The sequence below is a fragment of the Prenolepis imparis genome, unplaced genomic scaffold (genome assembly GCF_030444845.1).
Source record: "Prenolepis imparis isolate NDT839.2.m4 unplaced genomic scaffold, iyPreImpa1.0 SCAF_11, whole genome shotgun sequence".
Classification (NCBI taxonomy): Eukaryota; Metazoa; Arthropoda; class Insecta; order Hymenoptera; family Formicidae; genus Prenolepis; species Prenolepis imparis.
The window spans coordinates 3,816,381-3,831,224 of NW_028141169.1; the positions used below are offsets into that span (position 1 = coordinate 3,816,381).

The 14,844-nt window shown below is 31.8% G+C and overlaps 1 protein-coding gene and 1 long non-coding RNA gene across 10 annotated transcripts in view; both read left to right on the top strand.

Moving 5' to 3' along the window:
- LOC145942533 (dystrophin, isoforms A/C/F/G/H) overlaps positions 1 to 14,844 on the top strand; it is a 429,734-nt gene that overhangs the window by 103,942 nt on the left and 310,948 nt on the right. The window lies entirely within an intron of this gene.
- Positions 4,762 to 8,249, top strand: LOC145942536 (uncharacterized). Its single transcript, XR_014426371.1, has 4 exons — positions 4,762 to 4,993; positions 5,075 to 5,156; positions 7,081 to 7,112; positions 7,832 to 8,249. It is a non-coding gene; the product is annotated as an uncharacterized LOC145942536 (long non-coding RNA).

Genomic DNA, 14,844 nt, shown 5'->3' on the forward strand with positions numbered 1-14,844 from the left:
GTTAATTTCAATCGCGTAATTTTCTTTTGTCTTGCGGGCTACTTCAAATATAATACGAATACAATTTTATTTAATATATAAATATTATATATTTAAATCATTAATACTATTATTAATGTAGCATTACATTTTATAGAAATAATTTTTTATTATTTATTTTTGATTGCTTAAATAATTGATTATTTGATCAAAAAATTTAATAATATATGGTCGCTTATAAACTGTTATCAATAGAGTGTTTTATCACTACTTTCTTGAAAGGAATCTTACGAGTAACGTAAAAAAAAAAAAAAAAAAAAAGAGAAAACTCGTAATTATTACGGTGACAACGATATATCTATATTGCGCATAAACCATTCTCTCGCCGATTATGCTGTAGCGTGTACAATCTCGTCGTACGCGTTGTCGTACAAGCTATATAAGCTTCTTCATCTTTCGGAAGATGTCTTTCATACTGGTTGCAATAAACGTCCGCCCCATTATTTCTTCCGTTTCCCTCGTCCAGCTTTGTTGCCGATGTCTGATAACTTCGGCGTGCCATCTCATCGCGAGCTTCTTCCCGTCGGGATTCACAGGATTTCAGGGTTGCACTCCTTATACCAGCGACGTGAAAGACTAATGCCAGGAAGCCGCGCGCGCGCGCATCTGTAGTTATGAAGAATCTTCCACGATCTCGCAATTTCCCGGTTATGTCGGTATCTCCTGAATAGTCGTCCTCATTCCATAACGCGCGTACGACCTTACAGCTTCTACATACATTTATACGCATCAGCTGCGTGTTGACGTAGGGTCGCAGATTTCTCACGCGAAAATTGAAATTTGCAATTTTCTCGTTCATTTTATTGATGTATTATCTTCAGGTGAAATCACGATCCATTCTCGATATTATTTCGCAGCCATCATCATCATCATTATTGAATTTAGATAAAAAGATGAAAAACGATAATATATTACAGAATTGCTTTCCTTTCTATTAATTTTGCAAGCGCTTTAGCTATCTGGAACATGATTTGACACTTTTATAGGAAAGAATATGACATTATAAAGCATTTATAATATTCATGAAATCGTAGATTGTATATTATTACTATTGAAGTGGAATATTAATATTCTATAGGTAATTTGTAATCCACTTGTTATGAATCATTTCGTTATCTTATAATATTTTTCTAAATTATAAAACGCTATCAAATCGCTTAGTAACAAGATTTATGATTTAATAATAAATGCATTACGATTTTTTAAACGTCAAACATTTATTGAAGATAATTATAAATGTTTCTAGACTTTCTTCCTCTTTATATACTTGAAAAAGAAATTTTGATTCTTCTATTTACTTATCTCTTTTATTTCGTGGAATTTTGTACTTCAGCTAGAAGTAGAAAGAAGTATAATATTTAATTAGACCGAGTTTTGACGAAGTTTGTTTCCGCTCCGCTAGATACTATAATTATTTCCGTAATTTATATCGTTAGACTTTCATAACCGACTTATACCTTCAGTGATGTCGAACTTCGGTGTAACAACTTTGTTGCGAAAGTTAGCTATTGCAAATTAATGTTATATTTAATCAATTTTTTTTTTTTTTCTTAGCAAAATACAACTTTTTTATATTTTTGAGAATTATTTTCTGTTATAATCACACATATATATAATATGAAAAGATTGAGTATGATTTATTGTAATTTGAATGTGTGTATGTCTGAAAATCTTTTAAAAAGAATTTTACTCGAGAAAATATTATTAGCAAAAATACAAAAATTATACACATTTATAATGTATAGGTAATACATATTATTTTTAAACATTTTTTTTCTTTACAAAATACTCCGTAAAGAGAGCATGTTTATATGTGTATTGCAGTTACAAAGTTCTTGGTATAAAATACGTAGCATCGTGTACGCTGGAATATTTAATTACTGCATTTTTCTTTGCAAAAATTTTTTCATATAATGCCATGGAATTGCAAACTTTTTATAGCACACATTTTGAGTCTCATAGAAAGTTCGTAATGCGCGAAGAGAATATATGTTAGTTACGTAATATGCAGTTACGTAAAGTAGACCGAGCTTATTAAAAAGAAGGTTATTGCAAAAAGAAAAGTCGATGAACATCTCGTTTGCGTAATCATGTGGGCGTAGGTAATTTTAATAAATTTCTTTAACTGTATGTTTGGTATTTACAGCTGCTTTTAGTAAAGCTTCTTTTTTCGTGTATATTTTAATTCGGTCTGATGTGAACTTTTTATGATTAAAATTTTATTCATTTATATTGTATTAATATATTGTAAAATTTAAATTAAAAAATTTTAAATTTTATATTTGTGTTTTATATTATATCAGATATAGAAGCAATGTTGAATTTTTATGATACACATGCATGTCATACTGTAATAAAATAATTAATTATTTGATGATTTAATATTCAGTAATATTGTATGATGTAAATATTATAATATATACTTATTTTAGTTATATTTAAGTTGTTACATTTTAACTATTTTAATTATTTTTATGACAAGATATAGAATAGACTTTTACGAGACTTTTACTTTTCTTTGGTCATTTTCAGCTTATCTTTTTTTAGTATCAAGCAACTTTGATTTTTTTTTTGCAATCTTGTTACAACGCGATTTGATTGCGCTTTATGGTTTAGAGAGGAAGAAAGGCCTGCAGTTGCTTTTATACCACTCGTGCAGTCAGTCGTCATGTACTTCGGTTAATGGCACAAATGCGTTTGTGACGTAAACCGTACATCTTCATATACGTCGGGGTTACTTTCGTGTTACATTCGTATTGCGTGGATATACGATCCGTGTGTTTTTGCAAAAAAAGCGACGTATTTCTAAAGAAGCAGTCTATGTTATGAGATACTTGATATTTACTTTTATTGATTGTGTAATTGGTATAAATATAAATAATAATAAGTACGTTCAAAAAATGAATGTTTTAATAACATGAAATAGAAATTTTAATACACATATATTTTTTCTCTGCAAAAAGTAAAAAAATTTACTTATATGCAGATATGTTTATTTTTTGTGAAAAAACATTCTCTCAAATTATAAGATTAAAAATATAACGATAATTAAATCATGGTTTAATTACTTTAGTCATAAACACAGATGCAGTTAACTTATCAATGCAATATTTTATTATTATCTGTGTGCTGTTTTATCATATTAAATACAATGTAGTAGTGGAGTGAGTTCTTGTTTACTGCATAAAAATAATTAGAATTTTAGAATGCGTCAGCATTCATATTGTCATGTAGAGAACGTTGTTTTATTGATAATACTGCAATGCTCAAGTATATTTGATGAAATTTTATTCACTATTGATTACGAAATTTCTCATGTGCTTTTGCTTTCTATGCGTACTTATTATTTTTCCCATTTCACCTCCGTTACTACCTCTTGCATCTTTCATTCGTATGTCCGCAGGCGATGAAAAATGCAATCATGAAACTCGGCGACGCGATGCAGCCCGGGGAAATATGTTCGCGGTTGATAAGCATACTTGCCGAGCTTTTCTCGCGAGATTTTCAATAGTTTTAGACAAACCTATTTGCGACCTACATGAGAATACTTATCGGTATCGTTCAAAGTTATATAGGGCGTTCTCTGGATAATTTATTTAATTTAAATTTAAGCTTAATTTTTTACAAATGCTACACATACAATAATATTTTAGAAGTACTATTCGAGATTTTCAAAAGCAAAAGATAATATTAAAAAAAATACTCATGATTTCCACGTTATATTAACGCAGCATTAAATATGTGTGATAAAAATAATTATATCTTAATATTTTACAATATTTAATGTTAGACGCAATAAAAGAAGTTACTAAAATATATATAAATATATAATAATACTAATATTGGGCGATACTTTAAACAATGCAAATTGTTAAAATACCTATATATAAAATATTCATAATAGCAGAATAATTACTTATGATGTTTCGACTAAATTTACCATAATAAAGTGGCATTTAAATTTTATATGGTAATGTGTTTTCAATAGAATCGTGTTGGGATGGTTACACAAGAGATCTTTTTACGCCTTTGCAATTATAACACGGTGGGGTGTTTTGCGTGTGCGCAATACGCATCTTCTTTGTCGATCTCTGTTCCATTGGATTTGGTGTAATGGCAGCGACGGGTTGAAACATACGTTTTATTTAAGAATTTAATTCTGCGATCTTTATATTATATTACAATTTTATTTAAAAACATTGCGATTGCCGTATAATTTATCTTGTTATTTTACGAAATTGAATAAAAATTAGATAATCAATGCGGCCAAGTTGACGTATTTATCGAGAGATATATGTTTCAGCTCTATTTTTAAACGTGTAAACTCGATATTTTCCGCTGAAGAAATTTCATTACTTCAAGTTTATTAAAGAACATGCTGTATCTTCTTTCGTGAAATTTATTATCATAATTGATTGACAAGCAATCATTTAAACTTAGATATTTTTCACAGAGGATTAATTTTTTATTCGTTGAACAAACGAGAAAAAAATGAAAGAATTGATACAGATTTTTCATAATTGTGACGGATGAATCCGCGAATTTGCTTTAAATTTCGTATAAAGCTCGCAGCGTTCGCTAAGCAGCACCCTTCTCTATACGAATTCTACACCCTATGGGCTCCATATCCCGTAGGATGGAGAATAGATATATATATCGTTCCCTGGCTACCAAGGGTACCCATGAAGCAGCGTCAGATGCTGAATTCAGTTGGACGACGCGCTTCTATCGAAGTACACGCGTCCGAAAATCATGCGGCGCGACGCGGCGTTGTGATTATTTATTAATCATTGTTAATACGATCATCGATCGATTGCACGTAAACATATTTCTCGCTACGGTTTCGGGTTGCATTTTTTATATCACGATCGTGGGCAATTTAACGATTTTCGCAGTGTTAACGCACCTCTCTCGAGTCACGCACAATGTGTTTGCGCACATGGTTATTCAGCCGGTATACAACGGATGACAAATATTTGCCTTGTTAACGAATGGGAAGCTGATTATCCGAAAATTTGAAATTTCGTATTTGTAGGTCTTTGCGAGATATCATCATCAGGAATTATGCATCACGATCGATTTTGTCAAATTTAAGCAGTATTGAGCGATAATTTTTGGTGACTGCCATCTATTAACAAGATACGTCAGCAAGTGCTTTCTTTTAATAAACTGTGTAAACTATATATACACAGTTGAAAAATTTGTGTTAAATTTAACAAATATCACCTGTCCCAAACGGTCCACAGAAATTTTTGTGTTAATTTAACATAATACGAATATGTTAAATGGTGACACGAATATTGTGTTAATATTTTAACATAAAATAAATGCAAACTTCAAATAAACTTAAAATAAATTTTGTATAAAATTAACATAGTTTTAATGTAAAAATTAACTAAAAAAATTGTTAATTTTACATTTTATCACCCCCACTTATATTATAAAGTAAAATTAACATTTTTTTCTGTAAATTTTAACAGATAAATCTTGTCACTAATAATACGAAACATATTTATTGTGTAAAATTAAAAATAGATATACATTGTGTTATTTTTACACTTTTTTTTAGTTGTTTTAATAATTTAACATTTGAGTCCAATTAACATAACAGCAATATGTTAAATTAACACATGAATGTGTTAAATATTTAACACAAAAATTTTAACGGGGACCGTTTTTAACAAGAAAACACACATTTTCCAACTGTGTATATTTGTTTTTTTAAAGTTATTTTTGTTATTTACATCTCTTTGAAAATTGACTTACACTTATCATTTTATGTTTACTTAATGCCGAATTAGTTTATAAATTTATCATACATGCTCTCGCAAGAAACTTGAGATTTGCAATGTAAATGTCATAAATAATTATTTACATAGTGATTTATAAAATCCATCTCTTTATTGTTTTGCTCACACATTTGTAGTGTTTAATTGAATGCACTTGTTGTCTAAGGACCTGTTATCGCACGTGGAATCGATAATGTAATTTTGACGAAAGGGGCCCAATGAAAATTAGAGATGCAGCCGGCGAAATACCGAACGAAACGAAAATCGATACAGCATACCCGGCTTCCTCTCTATCTCTGTCTCATGGCTCCTTCCTCCCTCCTTGTCGCGGGGAAAATCCGGCGTCACTGAACGAATATTGTATATAGTAAAACGAGAAATACTGTACTGGCTTTAACTTGTCTACTCGAACTATACGCGGTTGATTTAAACTAAAACATTTTAGTAGAATTGTAAGATGTGTTTTAGCAAAATACACTTTCGTAACTTTAAACAATTTAATTTAGTAAATGGGTTAAAAGATAGCACATTATCAAATTGTAGACTAGTCGTACAATACTATAACATGCTTATTTCTGCGTAGGAAATTTTAGAATATTATTTTATTCAGTTTTATTTTTTTATAAATTTTTAAAAAATTTGTTTGTTATTAAATTTTTTAGAGCAACCTGTTATTGCTCAATATACTAAAAAATATATTTTATAGACGAAACATTAGTTGCTGAAGTACGTGTCATAAAATGAAATTAGTGAACAAATCAAAGATTAATGAAAATGGAACTTGTGAAAATTAAAATGTATTCTGGCAAAATTTTGTGTTATATTTTGCATTAAAATAATGGATATAATATTTGACGTAATTTTTATAATTATATTTTCTTTATTATTTTCTTAAATACATATATTGAAGAAGCTATGTAGTGATAAGAAGCGATAACTGATCGTTTCGAAAGACTCGGCGTTGAAAATTAAATATTTACGATGTTTCGCACGTAAACCATATCAAATATTTACAGTGATACATGAACAAATATCTTTCATTATTTACTAACATCGGCCAGTTTTTCGCACTTTTCGTAAACTACCTGAAATAGCCGATGTTTAAGTTGAGGTCTGTTTCCGAAAGCATTTTCATTGTGATGAAATTGAATCTTTTATACGCCCTAACGCTGTCTCGGATGTCTCGGAGTTTTGACGTTGTGGGTGGCCGCTGTGTTCATTACGTGTCACATCAACGATTTGGACTATGCAGGCCGATGTAAACCGGCAGCTTGACAGGCAATGGTTTGACATTTTCTCTCTCCTGATATGTTCTTTTCGTTAAAAATATTGAATTTTTCATTAGTGCGTATAACTTAATTTTTTTTTCTTTTAAAATCCTATTCATTTTCTGTCGTTTATATAAGAAAAAACGCGTTATTTGCATTCTTAGTTAACTACGAGAAATATATTATTGATCAACACACTGGATCCATTAATTACATATCTATTTATATCTGTGTGTTATTCTATAAAAGAGAGAATGTTTCTCTGGAGAATTTAATTTATAAGCTTCCTTGCTTTTAATATTATTAAACATTGATGTTTCGTGTCGATCGATACAGTATACATATATAGAACTACATGCAAGATGACGAACCGTGTAGTTTTTATTTTATTTTCACATTGCGTAAATGATTACGATAACGTATTGATGGATTACACCGGAAATTTATTTTACGGCACGCAGGGGAGAGAATAGAAAATACCAGTGTAATCTAGCCTTGAAAATACTGAAAGTTTGTGCGAGATATAAATGCAATACGGTGCGCGCTCGGTTATTCAAAAACATATCTGGACCATGTTACGCTGTGCTTAAAAGCGTCATTGTTTATTATAAAATCTAGCAATAAATGTGACGTTTTCAAGATGAAATGAGAATTGCAACGGGAATTTTAAAATTGTAAAAATGTTTGTATTTATTTCTTACTGCTATCGTTTTAATCCGACTCCCTGTTTGACAGAATCACACGGAGAAACGCTCGATCGTTCGGTCGAAAGAGTTCCGGGGGGGAAAAAAATTTTATGTCGCATAAATATACATATAGACGTTTCGTTAATCCAGGCTGCGTGCGAGCTTTTTTTTTAAACACGCGATAGCTGCTCCGATTTAACGGATGACGGCAGCAGCGGCAGTCAAAGTGCGCGCGAGATTGGCAGAACTATCGTTGATGTGCTTTGTTCGATCCGGCTAGATACACGAGCGTAAAGTGACCGTGTCCGGCAAAAGACAAAAAAGAAGCTATCAAAAGCTATCGTGCGCGACGCAAAGTGTGTGTGTGAGAGAGAGAGAGAGAGAGATCCTGTGCGATGGATCAGAAGGAGTCTCAGCCTGGTACGTCGGCGCCGTCGTCTATGTACACCGGCACCCTGCAGCTTCGCTTTAACGTAAGTGAATAAAAAGGAGCAAAGCGAGTGGAGAAAGAGAGAAAAATGTGTATGTGTGAGAGGGGAGGGAGCAAAAGAATGGAGGAACTCTTTGAAACTGACGAGAAGCTTTGCGCGCGGGCAACATTCGCCTGGAACATACTCTCAATATCTGAAATTGACCACGTTTCTACCGCACTCGATGCGAAACTTTCCGTCTCTTTCGGATTCTTTCTCGTATCTCATGTTAGGATAAAAATGTGTGAGAAAAAGCGAATTTGTGCGTGTCGCGCTTTTATCTTTCTTACACTTTGAAATGCGAATAGCATTTGATATGCGACTAACTGAAGAACTGACGATGATTGTAATTGTAATATCATTCTCTTTCTGAGATTTATTATTTACAGATTAAATTTGTATAAAATATTTTATAATTTTTTAATCAATATTTTTTAAATTATACAAACTTAATCATTCAATATTTGTTTGCAGTTTATATAGATTTATAAATTATATATAAAATTATATATATATTTTTTTATTTATAAAATGTTCGCGTAATGGCATGTTGCGTTAATCGTGTTTAGTATCTATATATGTATATCCTGATTGTCACCTTTGAGAAAGAAATGTTGCGCAAAAGGTGTCATTATCGCTCGAAGAGTGGTTAGGGGAAAAAAAGTGCGCCTCCTTTGGCATCGGTACACTCGAGAAATATTCGGTGCGCTCGTGCTGTTCAATAATTTTGTATTCCCTCGCTTTGTTCACGCATTGCACAATATTGGTGTTGTTTGAGGCACGCTCGAATTTTTCTTATCGCCACGCCACGCCACGTCGCGTCGCGTCGAGACAAGATGCCTTACACTTTGAGAGCGAGAGAAAATGCAATTTACAATGTTCGCGGGAATATTTTATACTACAACGACAACGATGGTAATATTGAGGATAAACATGCGAAGAGAACGAACGAAGGTGCAGTGAAATTTTTCGTTGGTCGCTCGTAAGTCAGCTCAGCGAGATATCCTCTGTTGTGCAACCATTTCTCTTCTCCCGGCTTCCCGTCTTCTTTTTTTCGTTAGCGTACTTTTATTTTCTTCAGAAAAGCAACGGTTTCCGCCACGACGCTGTCCGATATCTTGCCTCCTCCTTGTCCGCGTTATACAACGCGACTCGATCTTTTTGCGCTCGCTCTTGGTTTTTACAGACACTATTTTCCAGGTCTCCAAGTCATCTTGCTTTTTCGTGTCGTGGGTAATCGTGGAAGATATCGATAGAAAGATCTAATAGAAGATTATGATCGTATCCCGCAGCGAGATTGATATAGATTTAATTATAGGGAATTTTTTTTTATAATGCAAGAAATTGAGTTGAATTTCTATTTTTGTGAACGTCGTATCGAATAATGTATGGGCTGATCAAGTAATGCGCATCTTACTGCGGTCGCCACGCTGCACTCTGGGTAATGAATGACATTACCGGGCAAGATCCATCGCGTCGCTTATGAGGGAATATTTCATAGTTGGAAAAGTTATTCCTGTGCAACTACCACACTGACGATTCTCAACTGGCCGTATATTCTCCAGGTCGAGAGATGAGACTTCTCATAAATCATCTCTCGGCGTCTCTCTCTTTTGCAAGCTCTTACTATTTTTTAAAAATATTTTTTAATCGGTGCCACAAAAATGCGTGTTTCGTGTATGTTTTTTTTCCTATCGAAATTTCTACGAAGAGAAATAGTAATTTTTCATTAAATCGCTTCATAAAATTTGTTTGCGTAAATGTTTTGTTTACGCGTGCAATGTTTATCTTACACTTGATGTAAATTTTATTATGAACTTGTCGGCGATAGTCGTATCGGTCTCTCTCGTAATATGAATAATAAACATAATTTTCTCGGTATATATATCTAGTCGCTATGAGCGTTTCGGAGACACGTTTACGAATGTTGTCGGAACGCTGGGGCGCCAAGTTTTACGTCGAACTTTCTACTTACTTGCCGGTAAATTGCTTCTCCGCGGGAACATTTCGAAGGATTGCGCTAAATGGGACGTCAAAAGTTTTGTTCGTGTCCAATTTTCTTCGACGAACCGTTTACTTGTGGTCTGATCGTGAACGGAACTTACCCTTTTGCGAAACACACGCATCTTACTCGTATAGGTATGTGTAGCGTATATTTATGAGAAACATTTAGGCTGCTATTATTTTTGGAGCTTGAAGCTTTAATAAGCGCTTTTTAAAAATATTTTATACTGAAATATACGATTACGATACATATGCAATCGCGAAGATTAAAACGTAATAGCACAAGAGTGAAAGAGATTGAAACGTCGTTCGACAGCAAAAGACATTTATTTTTGCTTTATATAAAATATTTTTATACATATATATTATTTCGCCAATTATAATATAATAAAAATGCAAATCAGAATAAATAACAACCATACAAAAATTAGATTATATATGCTATTTCCATTATATATTCTCTTCAATTATCTATCGTTGTTCTTTTCATTGCTTTCATTTCATTATATGTATATCTATTTTTTTTAGACCGTTACCTCTTTTCCGTTACGTTAATTTTCTGTTACATTTTTTGCATATCGACGGACTTGAATGGTCTCCAGCGAGAGTTACACCGTGGATATTATTGTTTAATTAAAGCTTTATTGCACTCCGAGAAATATATAGCGCTTGCATTGTATGATTGTTTAAAATGTTTCTAGTATGTTAAATCAACCTTGAATTTTACATTTTGCAACATTACACGAGAGTTATATTCACACATCACGCTTCATTTCGTGAATCGTATTGTTGAATTTACATCCCGTTGACGTTATTCACGGGCTTTCTGGCAGATTATATCGGAGCCATTTCGCGAAGATTAAAACTTAATTGCCAGTGTATGAAGTTTAACGTGCCCGATGGGAGATGAAGGAAAGTGTCGTTAAGAGGAAATTAGCCAAGTTATCTTGTAACGCAGTTTAATTCGGTTTTAGTTAATATAGGAGTAAATTCATTTGGCGGTGTATCAAGCAAATTATCTTGCACGAATATTATAATCAAAATGTGTGTGCATAACATGTATATTTAATTATTTTTAATTATATTAACTTTAGTTAAAGAAGTTAGTTGAAAAAATCTACCAATTTTTTTTTATTAGTCTTCTATCAAAAATATGCACATGTCAATGTATATATGTATGTATGTATATATGAAAATTAACAGCTTATATAATCAACGAGCCTGATCCGGCCTAATTATAGTATTTAATGCATTGTGAGATTATCATATCGAGATGCATTATGATTTAATATAATTGATAATATTAATTTGGTGAATTTTTAATCGGTATAATTTTACAAGTAATTAGGCGGTGTTTTAAGATTGACGTGAATTTATGAGTAGTTTTTTTTTCTCTTAAGAAAACGAAAGTGCGGAATTTTTCATAGCTATTTTTCTAATTTTATTCTCAAACGTAAATGGTAACGTTGTTTAACGATAATGGCTGGGACACCTGATATTCGATGAAATTCTCGCGGCTTCTGTTTCATCGAATTCAATCCTACGGGATTTCCATTGGTTACTACTGGAGAATTGAAATGTGTCAGGCCATTGGCTCTTGCTATTTGAATGGGTCGGAGTGAAGTACTCGGTTTAACGTGTCCTATCTACGTTATACGGTCACTCTTCGATTTGACTGACATTCTCTTTCGTTCTCCTGGCAGTAGAAAGTAGATGAGTGAAGAAGAAAGGGATAAGAATAAGTAAGAAAAGAGTATAGTGAAAGAAATTGAAATTCAAACAAAAATTCCATTTTAAAATTATATAAGTTTTAGTTTTTTTTTTCCAAAACTTTTATTTCATTTATTTTATGCTTCTAAATGACATTCATACAATTAATACACACAATCTTTAAAAAAAAATTGTAAGTCTAAACTTTCTGATATTTTTCTGATGAATACATAACAATACACTCTGTATGTATAGTTTCTGTTACGTGTCTATAATGTGAGTGGAACTTTTTGGGAAGCGAGTGTATATTCAGCTTTCTGAGCGGCTGGTGACACGGAAGTAACGTGCGATCGATTATGTCAGAGGGATGTAAATAACTCCACTTTACATAGGAAGCGGAAGTAAAAGTACCACTAAGTGGATTAACGATTCTCTTTAGTATGTCATAGAATATTAATGCGACGTTTAAATATAAATAAAATTGCCACAATCGTGATGATAATCATTGCTATCAATATTTTACATCTTTTGTCTCATAATCGCATTTATCGAAGAGAGAAATCGACTGCCTCACAAAATAAAAAAAAAAGGAACAAAAAGAGCAAACAATATAATAATCTTCGCATCTGCTAAGATGAATTTCATTTTATATGGATGAGAGAATATGTGTATCTATAATGCTAAGCTAAGGTGCGCGACTATATAATGCCAGTGGACAAAGTGAATTAACAAGTTAATCTGGCAGTTTTCCGGGAGCCGGCTAATTTGTGTATTCAGCGGCTATATATATTCTATACGACGGATCCGAGAAGATCCCCGGAGTCTCTAGCGAAATTGAATGAGGTTACTAGCAATAAGGTAAAATCTTCTGGGACTCTTAGTCTCTACTCGATATATCGACTGTCGATTAAAGATACATTCAGTAATTTTACGAACGAAGAAATTGGTTATTGGATACACATAGGAGCAGAAGTTTTATATATATATATATATAATATAAAATGTGGCGTGTTAATATCTGTCGAAATTCTCTGTTCGTTGAAATTAGTTCGCCAAGTTTCTTTTTCTTGGCAGCGATATATGATATTGGAAAAGAATAACCAGGATCGGATTTAATGAACATTTCATGCTTGGTGGACATCGCGAAAATTAATTCGATCAGCAATCAAGTATGAGAATCAGATTAGGACTTCAAGTACTTGTGTGAGAAAGCATTTAGTCCTTTTATCTCAAGTAACGCGGATTAGTGAGACTTAACATAATTATTCATAACATAATGATTATACATATATAATCATAATCTTCTTGAGAGACTGATAGTTTCATAAAAATTTTTTCTCGACGTTATTATATTTTATTATGTTGAAAAAAGAAAACTAAAGTTTATAAAAAAATTCTAAGGAATATTTTTTATTGAGAGTAAAGTAGAAATTTGTTTAATAAATCAAACATGCATACTGGTTGACAATTGCTAAGGAACAATTTTCTGTGCAAAATAATACGATTCTAGTATTTGTCAATCAGTTAATATGTACATATATAAAGATTTTTTTATATTAATTTTGTTATACTAATGTGAATAAATAAGTTTTGTTATACTAATGTGAATAAATTCTTTATTAAAAGTCTTTTAAAGTATATGCGAAATGAGAAATTAAAACAAATGTATATTAAAGAATTAAAAATCTTCTAAATAATGTATTATATAAAAAAGGATATATATTATAAATATTAGCTTAGCGTTGAAAGCATGCATCTTTATAAAATTATATTTAATTTTGAAATATTATGTAAACTGTTTATTAGAAAAATATGTGATTGAAATTTTAAATTTATTTTGAAAAAATTGGTTTAGAACTTTTATTATATCTAAATTTATAATTTTCAGCAATTTATGAATTTTGCAATTTTTATTTCTTTTGTCATGAAATTAATTTTATTTCCTTTGTATGTTATAAAATGAATTTTGTTTCGTTTTGTATGTGTGTGTTATAAAATTAATTATTTTCACAATTTTGCTTCCAAGTTTCTCTTTAATAACTAGTATCTAACAGTAAGATTACATGTTAATTAGCTCATCGATGATGATCTATGTAGGTATATATCTGTCCTGATGAAAGGTCATGTAATGGTTGCTACAACGAACCACGGGACTAGAGCTTAGCATCTCGAAAGCTTACAAGCGATCGATAGGTTCGTGCGGTAAAAGGCAGTTATAACAGCAGGGTAAAAACAGGTGATCGACCTGAATGTTTCGTGAAATATTTCCTTTGTATGTTACATAAGAATATTAGTGCTCTCTAAGAAGTTGGACTTCCGCTTTTGGTTTTCGCGATCACGTAATAGAAAGGGATTGATTTTCTTGTTGAATTTTTTACATATTAACCGTTTATACAGATATAAAATCGTTGTAGAAAACTCTTAGAAAAACTTTTAAAAGATTTTTTCGGGGAAATGTGTTTGAAGTGGGAAAAGTTGTAAAAGCTTTTAATTAAATTAACATTTTTGCTTTTAGTTAATATTTTTATAGGTATGCTTTTATTTTGTCAACAAATAGTCAACAAAATACGCGCGCGTAGTTTACGTTTATTATTTAAAAATTGCGTTGCGTATTGACACACATACATATCACAATTAACATTCAATAAATTGATTAAATTGCGTGTCGACAATCAACGTATCGCGAAGCAGAAAATTGAGTCGATTTACAGTAAGTACAAAAGTTTAGTTTTTTTTTACAATCGAAAGCGCCTAAACAGATGTCCTTTGGAAGCTTGTATACATGCTTCCAGTCGACAAGTTGAACTTACGAACAAAGAATGTGTCGCGCGTATGTCACGCAGTACGACTTCTAGTCATTAGGTTGCAATTTGCAGTA